Below are 8,422 nucleotides of genomic sequence, written 5' to 3'. Positions count from 1 at the left end.
CCATCTCTTCTTACCTTTCTCATTGCTCTCGCCCGGCACCCGCCCCACCACACTCACACAGCCCCAGGTTCCTTCTCTTTGCACTTCTCTGACAGGAAGTAGAGTGTAATGTAGTTGTAAGAACCTTTGGCTTCAGGCAGACCTGTATTCAATTCCTGCCTCTGACTCTTACTGGCTGTGTGCTCTTGGACAATTCCTTAACCTCTCTGAGCCAAATTTCCTCACTACAGCCCGGGGAAGGCAACACCTAGCTTACAGAGCTTGGTGTGTGAGTACAATGAATTTCCACTCTGGCATAGGGACAGCCCAGGAGCAGTACGGGGTACGAGGAAAAGAGGGGATCCAAAAAGTCAGCTCAGGACACAGCTGCATCAGCTTTGAGATGTAAAGGTAAACATGGGAATCCCTTTTCTTACTTTTGGCTGTTTGGATCGGGCTTCCGGCCTGTGACTCCATTGGAGGCCGGGCCATGTGGGGCCACGACTCCCAGAATTACCCTCACGTTGATGCTCAGCCCACGTGCAGCTCCAGCCCCAGTGCAGGTTCATCCACGGGCCCCCGTGTGCCAGGCACTCAGGGAACCCTAGTTCTCCCCCACGCCGCCCTGGTCTGCTGGATTCTCGGTCACTTTTATGGCTGGGGCCCAGATCCATGTGGCCACCGTTGAGGAGCATGCTGGGCTCACCTTCACTCCAGAGCTTCCAGCTTTCTCCATCACCCCGCTGGCCCGCTCTGCTCAATCATGCCCCCGACCCCTTCCCTGTCTTCTGGGAATCATTTGCAAATCCAGACTCTCATGCTTGGGCCGCCCTTGCAGCCTTTTCAGGTGCCATTTCTGCCGTCGCGGCCTGCCTCTCCCTCATCTCCACCTGTGATTTGGGGAGACCTTATTTATAAGAATGAAAACACCTCCAGGTCGCCAGAAAGCAGCCACCATGAAGTGTAATACAAAAACAGCTGTAATTTTGGAAAGTGTAACATGTCACGGAGCGATGCTGCAGTGAGAGAAGTTTCTAGGGGCAATGAGGAATCAAGAAGGAGAATCAGAAAGCTTCTGCAGCCCCCTCCAGGGGGCGGGGAGCTCTGCCTCTGCTGAGCTATTGTCCCATCCTGATGATTATTTTTTCTAGAATAGATGTTTCCTTGACACCTGCCCCAGGCACTGTGCTGGGTTCGGGTAGCCCTGAAAGCACGCTGCTAGAAAAGGGGTGGAGGTCCCTGCCTCTTCTCCAGCTTCCTTCTGTGTGGTTGCACCCTGTGCTCAGGACACCTTAGCCTGATTTACCTTCTGTCAGTTTCTTAAAGTCAAGCTAATCTCTGCCTCAGGGCCTTTGGACGCGCTATCTTCCGTCTGCCCAGGATGCTGGCTCTTTATATCCTCCTATACCTGGCTCCTCCTCATCATATGGGTCTCAGCTCAAAGTCACCTCTTTGCGGGGGTCTTTCTTGATTAGTCTCACTCACTCCCTATCCTGTTTTTATTTATTGTTTTATTTTATTTACAGCTCTTTCCACTCTCTGTAATTCTTATTTAGTTGTTTATTGCCTATGCCCCACAAAATGGAATGAGAGGTCCATGAGAACAAGAATTTTGTCTGGTTCTCTACTAGATCCTGAAAGCTATCCTAGAATAGCGCCTGGCACATAGTAGGTGCTCAGTAAATACTCATTGATGAACAAAGTTTTACAAATATTTCTCGAGCACCCACTCTCTGCCAGGGACTGCACTAGGCCCTGCGAAACTGTAAGTAAATTGGCAGTTTTCGGTGCTGCCGTACAGACTGGATTGCATTTAATCTTTGTAAGTGCCTCATTAAGAGGGAACTGCTATTATTTCCATATTGTAAACGAAAATGGAGACTATAAATGTAACCTGCTACAGTAGATGATGTTACTGCTGCCAATTATTTGCTGCTTTGACTTGGAAGAGTCCTGCCTCCCTGGCCCAGCGACAGCCGGCTTGGTCAGTGTGGCTGCCGAGGGGAATGACCCTTACCAGAAATTCTCAAAGCCGTCCTGTGGTTCCACCATGGTTCTTTCCCCTCTGCTATAAGAGCAGGTGCCAGAGAGGGGCCGCTCCTTCAGCCTGGACCCCAAAAAGATGACGATGCACCTCAGAGCCTTGGCTGACTAGCAGCTGATTTTAACCTGGTGAGAAATAACCTCTGGCTGTTGTAAGCCACTGAGAATCAGGGTTGTGACCACAGCCGAACTCAGCAAGAGCTGATTAATACACTGGCTCTAAGAATTTTGAAAAGAGAAAGCTTTCTGGGGGAGGGCACGTCTATGGTTAGCTAGAGATACCCTAAAAGAGAGATGGGGAGATGCCAGGCAGCGGGGGTCACTCATGCGAGTGTTCTTTCCCCTTTCTGGGTTTACAGTCACCAACATGCTGGTATGTTGTTTTCCTGCACAGACGCACCCAGATGTACACTCAGGCCCCGGCCTGCCTCTCCAGCCTGTCTTCCCTCTGCTTTTCTCTTTAGTTTCCAGGTTCTTTCCTGTCTCTATCCTGTACCCACCACAAGAGTGGGCATCTGGGAAAATCACTTCATCTTTCTAAACTTCCGTTTCCTTGTCTGTAAGAGGGAGGATGACGAGACTACTTGGAATTATTTTAAGGATTAAATGAGTTAACATGAGAAAGTGCCTGGCCTTCTTAGATGTTTGTTGAATAAATAAATGAACAAATAAACACCTGAAGTCTGATACTGAAGAACGATCTGGCTTATCACATGGTGTCTTTTGATTTGGGTTATTACAAATCACTCTCCTCCAGCTTGAGCATGTCTGGGAAAAGCTGATAAAGCAGGCGTTTCAGATCCCAGAAAATCAAGGTGGTGATGACCCCGGCAAGGGGCGGCCCTCCCACGAGTGTTGTTCTGCAGCAAGTGTCAGCTGGAGCCCTGCGCACAGAGGCACGTGCTGGGGACGCTCCTCTCTTTGAATGCTGCTCCTTGGGATGCAGGCTCCCGGGAACCGGACAATTGACTTCTGCGCGGCAGACACAAAGGCCCACGCGACGTGGGACCTGGAGTGACACTGCAGTAATCCATGAATGCCAGGCCCTGCATTTGACCTGTGTCTTTTTCAAAGAAGGCACCCTACCAGTTGGCTTGGTGCCTCTTGCTGGATTCTGAAAACGCAGGCACTGAAAAATGCTTCTCCTTGTCAACTAACTGAACAACAAATTCAGCTCAGGAAGCACATATTTGTTGTCGAATTGACTACGTACCAATGTCAGGTCAACCGAAAATCCTAGAACTATGTGAGATTATGTGGGGAACAGGGAGAGGAGAGAAGGGAGCGAACATTAACTGAGCAAGGCATTGTGTAGACACGTTTTCATTTAATTCTTACAATAACCAGGCAAAATGGGTGTTATTAACTTTCGATTAAGTTGAATCCAACAGGTGAAGGGACAGCAGCTGAGGAAGCCTGAGCAGCAGACCTAGGGCTGCAGAACCCAGAGAAAGAGCCTGGACTCAAATCAGTCCTGTCTGATCCCCACAACTGTGCGTTTCCCATGACCCAGCAGTGTCTCCAGGTGGTTAGAAGGCAATACAAGGAGGGCTGGCCTTGGGTTACACTGCCTTCCCTTGGGATCAGGGCTGGATTGAGCTGGGAGGTGCCTGGGGAAGGGCCTGCTTTTACTGAAATATTGGTTCACATGTGAGTAGAGGAGAGGCTGCGTGTGGGAAAAGGGGACAGTTATGGAATGAAGCGTGTTCCTTAAAACAATATATGTTGAGTTCTAAGCCCCAGGACCTCATAAGGTGACCTTATTTGGAAACAGGGTTTTCGCAGAGGCGATCGAGTTAACATACGGTCATAGAGAGGGCTCTAATCTAGTATGATGGGTGTCCGTACAAATGGGTGTCTGGACCCTGAGACAGACATGCACAGAGGAGAGACACGTGAAGAGACACAGGGAGAAGGTCATGGGAAGGCAGAGGACTGGAGCAAGGCATCTACAAGCTAAGGAACGCAGAGCATTGCTGGAAAGCACCAGAAGCGGGGAGAGAGGCCCAGAACAGATTTCCCCTCAGAGCCTCAGAAGGAACCAAGCCTGCTGACACCTCGATCCCAGATGTCCGGCTTTCAGAACTGGGAGATGATACATGGCTGTTATGTTAAGCCACTAAATTCATGGCACTTTGTTCTGACAGCTCTAGGACACTAATATAGGGACCATGAGGGTGGCTTCAGCCCCCCCTCGCTTGTTGGAGCATTCAGCTCTGGCCCCAACTTGGACAGACCACTTCCTCAGCAAAACAAGCTCGACCTCCCTCAGCTGGAGGGCTTTGGTGACATCTCTGATGTCAGCAGTATGCCCATTGGAAATCACCCCCACTCCCCGTGCCAAGGAAGCTGTGGTAAACACACTGTTCTCATCACATCTCCAGCACTGCTGTGCTGCCCCAGGGGGAGACTAACTCTCCATAGAGACAAGAGTGGGGCCATTCAACTGCAGAGGCAGAAGAGAAACCGCAGAAAAGCACACGCTCACTCTTAGCCCTGTCCCACCCCCAGCATTATGTTCAAGTTCTTCAATGTTTGTAATTCTAATTAATTAATTGCTCATTAATATTCAAGCCTCTCTATTTTTCCATGTGGTAATGGTGACGGGATAAGAAGCTGGCAAATACTGCTTATTATGTTCCAGGGTTAAACAGCAGAAGAGTATGGCAAACCTCAGCAGAGTAGTCATGGAAATTCACCCCGTTAATGATTGTCATTCAGACACTGAGACAGAATCAGAGTGATAACTGCCCTCCCCCCTTCGGCTCATCCCAAGAATGTGATCTGTCTGGTCTTTGCGTAATATTGTTTCCGATAACCTGGGCTTTTTAAGTGAAGATGAGATGAATGAACCACAGGAAAACACTAGTTTCCATATATTAGAGATGAAGAAATATGTTAATGGCTTAACCAAAGCTAATCTACAAGGTGAAGAGTGTAACAGATGATTTTAAGGGCAGAGACTCCACACTGGGTTTTTGGCAGCTGCTTAGAGTCCCGACACTGCGCTGTGCTTCAGGAGAGGGACTGGAGGCAGCATTGCGAGCAGGAGATGATGCCTCCAGCTTCGAAAGCCTGGGGGCGGTGTCCCAGCCCTGCTGCTCAGAGCTGTGTGACCTTGAGCCAGTGACAGCCTCTCTGAGGCCTCAATCCCGCATCTACCTACCTCTCCAAAGAGCCCTGAGACGAAGTATGAGATGGGTTCAAGTGCTTTGCCAACTGCAAAATGCTCCACAAATGTTAGGAAGTACAAGGCCACGAGCATTCGAGCAATCCCAAGGGGATTGAAATGTGAGCAGCAGAAACCTTCTGAGATAAATAACCAGTAAGCACAGCCAACGTGTGTTGAACTTCCCCCTGTAGCTTCCTAAAATACTTTAGAAGAGGAAATCTATGGGCCTCAGGATGAGGCTTGTCAGTCAACACCCCACCTACACGGAAGGTAAAAGAGCCTTTGGGCCTTTTGTTCCCAAGCCGCATGCATACTGTCCCTAATGGAGACTGCGGCTGGTTAAGGTGGTTAATGCAGCCCCCCTTCAACACAGCAGTGACAAGTTAGAGGCCGAGGCAGCAGGGCCGTGCTAGGCAGTGGATCCCAGCAAACAGGTGATTAAGCTGGCGTGGATCTGTCCAGCCACAAACCAAATCGCCTTGCGCGGCTGTGCTCAGCAAAGGAGGGAGCTCACAGAAGGCCGCCTCTGTTCCCTCTGCAGCCCATCCTCCCCCATGGGTTCCAGAGGCTCCCGTTTATTTGGAGGTCACACAGGTGGTTCGTGATGGACAGGTGGGAGGTGCAGCTCGTGCATCTTCTGTAAGGATCCCTTGCCTTGTAAATGTAGGAAATTTGAGCTTTAGGTTTCCTGACAGTCCTGGGACACTGTGCCCTCTTTCATGGTTCCCACGAGGGGGAAGTGTGCCTGCTGGTGCCTACCTGCCTGCAGGTCCTGTTCTGTTCCCACTGAGGTGGGTGGCCATGCCTCCCTGCCTTCCATCACAGACCGACATCCCACCCCTACTCCTGTCTCTTTCAGCCTCAAATAAGCTCAATTATATTCCATTCTGTCCCTTCTCCAAAGGCTTTCAAACTGCCAGCTGACTCTGTCTACAGTGGGTCTGTTATTGACTTGCCATTCTGCATTTGTGAAAAGGATGGAGCACTGTGCTGGGTCCTTTCTGAATCGTTCAGCTCTGCTGGTCTTCCTGCATTAGTTTTCCTCTCTTTGGGTAGTTCTCTTTATCTTTTGAATTTGTGCTTTCCAAGCTGTGTGTTTATTCTCGCACTTGGCTTAAGCTAGTATGTTACTGTTTCTAGTTCAGTCCTTTCTCTGTTTTTTGGTTTTTGGGGACCTGGGGGAAAGATAGGTGGATCAGACAGGTTTAGGGTTAATAAAAGCCAGCCTCTGGGGTTGGTGGCCACTCCCCGAGATTTCTTACATAAAGGTGCAGCAGTGCAGCAAATATGTTCTCATTAGCACCAGAGATAGTGAAACTAGCCATTAGGAGACACTACTGAGTAAGCGTTCTCCACCACTTTTTAAAAAAATGAAGTATGAATATATTACTATATGTGACAGAATTCAAAACTAAGTTTTAAGATGGCAGAGCAAGTAAATGCTGTGCTCGCCTCTTCCCACAACCACATCAAAATCACAACTAAACTACAGAACAACCATCATTGAGAATCACCTGAAGTCCAGCTGGACAGAAGTTCTACAACTAAGGACATACAGAAGAAGCCACATCAAGACTGGCAGGAGGGGTGAAGATTTGAAACAAGCTGGTCTCACACTCACATGTGGTGGTTAAAAATCAGGAAGGATATCTCGGCTGCGGAGATCCCCCCTGAGGAGTGAGGGATCCCAGCCTCACACCAGGCTCCCCACCTAGCTCAGCATTCCAGTGACAGAAAGAGAAATTCCCACAATTTCTGGCCGTGAAAACCAATGGAGATTGTGGTTGAGTGAGATGATGAAGGGTGCTAGAGTCCCAGGTGATAAACTTAAAGGGCCCACACATGGATTTACTTGCTGACAGACTCACTCACTCTGAGCTCCAGCACTGGGGCAGTAGCTCAAAAAGTGCCAGGCACATACAGGAGGAACTGAATCGTCTGGCTTCAGGGAGAGGGCTGGAAGGGGAGCTTTCTCCCAGATAGAAGTGCTGGCAGAAGCCATTGTTCCTTTGTTGAGCCATCCCTCCACCTAGCCTGCACATGCAGGCAGGCACCATATCTGAGTCTTGATCAACCAGGCTAACTAACACCCTTTGCCCTGCCCTGGTGATTCTGAGACCTCACCCAACCCAACTGTGAGCCACTTCCAGTGGCTTTTCTATACAAAGAGCCTGTCTTGGCTCATGCTGAGAACTTTCCTAAAATCTCTCAAACAAGGTTCACAAACCCCAAACAAGCAGCATCTGGCCTTGGTGTGCCCCATATCTCTGTTGAGCAGCCAGCATTGGTGGCACCCAGCCTTAGTTCAAGGCCTGGCCTTTCCCAGGCACCTCTAAGCCCAGCATGAGTGGTGACCATCTTTGTGGTTCATTCCAGGTAGTTTTAGGCAGGGCACAGGCTACAGCTGAACTTGGCGCGAACCAGAGCCCATCCTAGGAGGTCTTGAGGCTGGGATGTCTAGTGGCTTCAGACCAAGCCAGAGCACCATCCGACTGCCTCCACAGACAATACACCCAAAGGCAGACTGGGCAGGCACCATAGCTCTACTGAAGTGAATCCTGCTCCATAGAGTCAACCCCTGCACCACAGCTCCTCCACTGTAGTCACAGCAAGTCCTTACAACCAATCAGCCTGAGAGTCAATCCTTCCCATTGATATGCAAACAGCCACTAAGGCTCAACAGGAGGGCACACACAACCCACACAAGGGACACACCCTGGAGCACCCAGATCGGGTGAGCAGGGAGACTGCAGCACTGGGATCCACAGGACACCTACTACGTAAGGCCATGACCAGGAGACATAGCAGCTCTACTTAATACATAGAAACAAACACAGGGGGACAGCCAAAATGAGGAGACATAGAAACATGTCCCAAATGAAAGAACAGAACAAAACTCTAGAAAAAGAACTAAACAAAAGGGAGACAACCAGTCTACCAGATGCAGAGTTCAATACACTGGTTATAGGATACTCCATGATTTCACTGAGAACTTCAACAAAGAGATAGGAAATGGAGATAGAAGGTATAAAAAAGAACCAGTCAGAAATGAAGAATATGATAACTGAAATGAAGAATACATTAGAGGGAATCAGCAGTAGACTAGATGAAGCAGAGGACTGAATAAGCAATTTGGAAGATAAAGTAGCAGAAAACACCCAACCAAAACACCAAAAAGAAAAAAGAATCCCAGAAAAATGAGGATAGTTTAAGGGGCCTCTGGGACAA

Source organism: Rhinolophus ferrumequinum, chromosome 10, assembly GCF_004115265.2.
Source record: "Rhinolophus ferrumequinum isolate MPI-CBG mRhiFer1 chromosome 10, mRhiFer1_v1.p, whole genome shotgun sequence".
Classification (NCBI taxonomy): domain Eukaryota; kingdom Metazoa; phylum Chordata; class Mammalia; order Chiroptera; family Rhinolophidae; genus Rhinolophus; species Rhinolophus ferrumequinum.
This window is presented reverse-complemented; position numbering follows the sequence as displayed.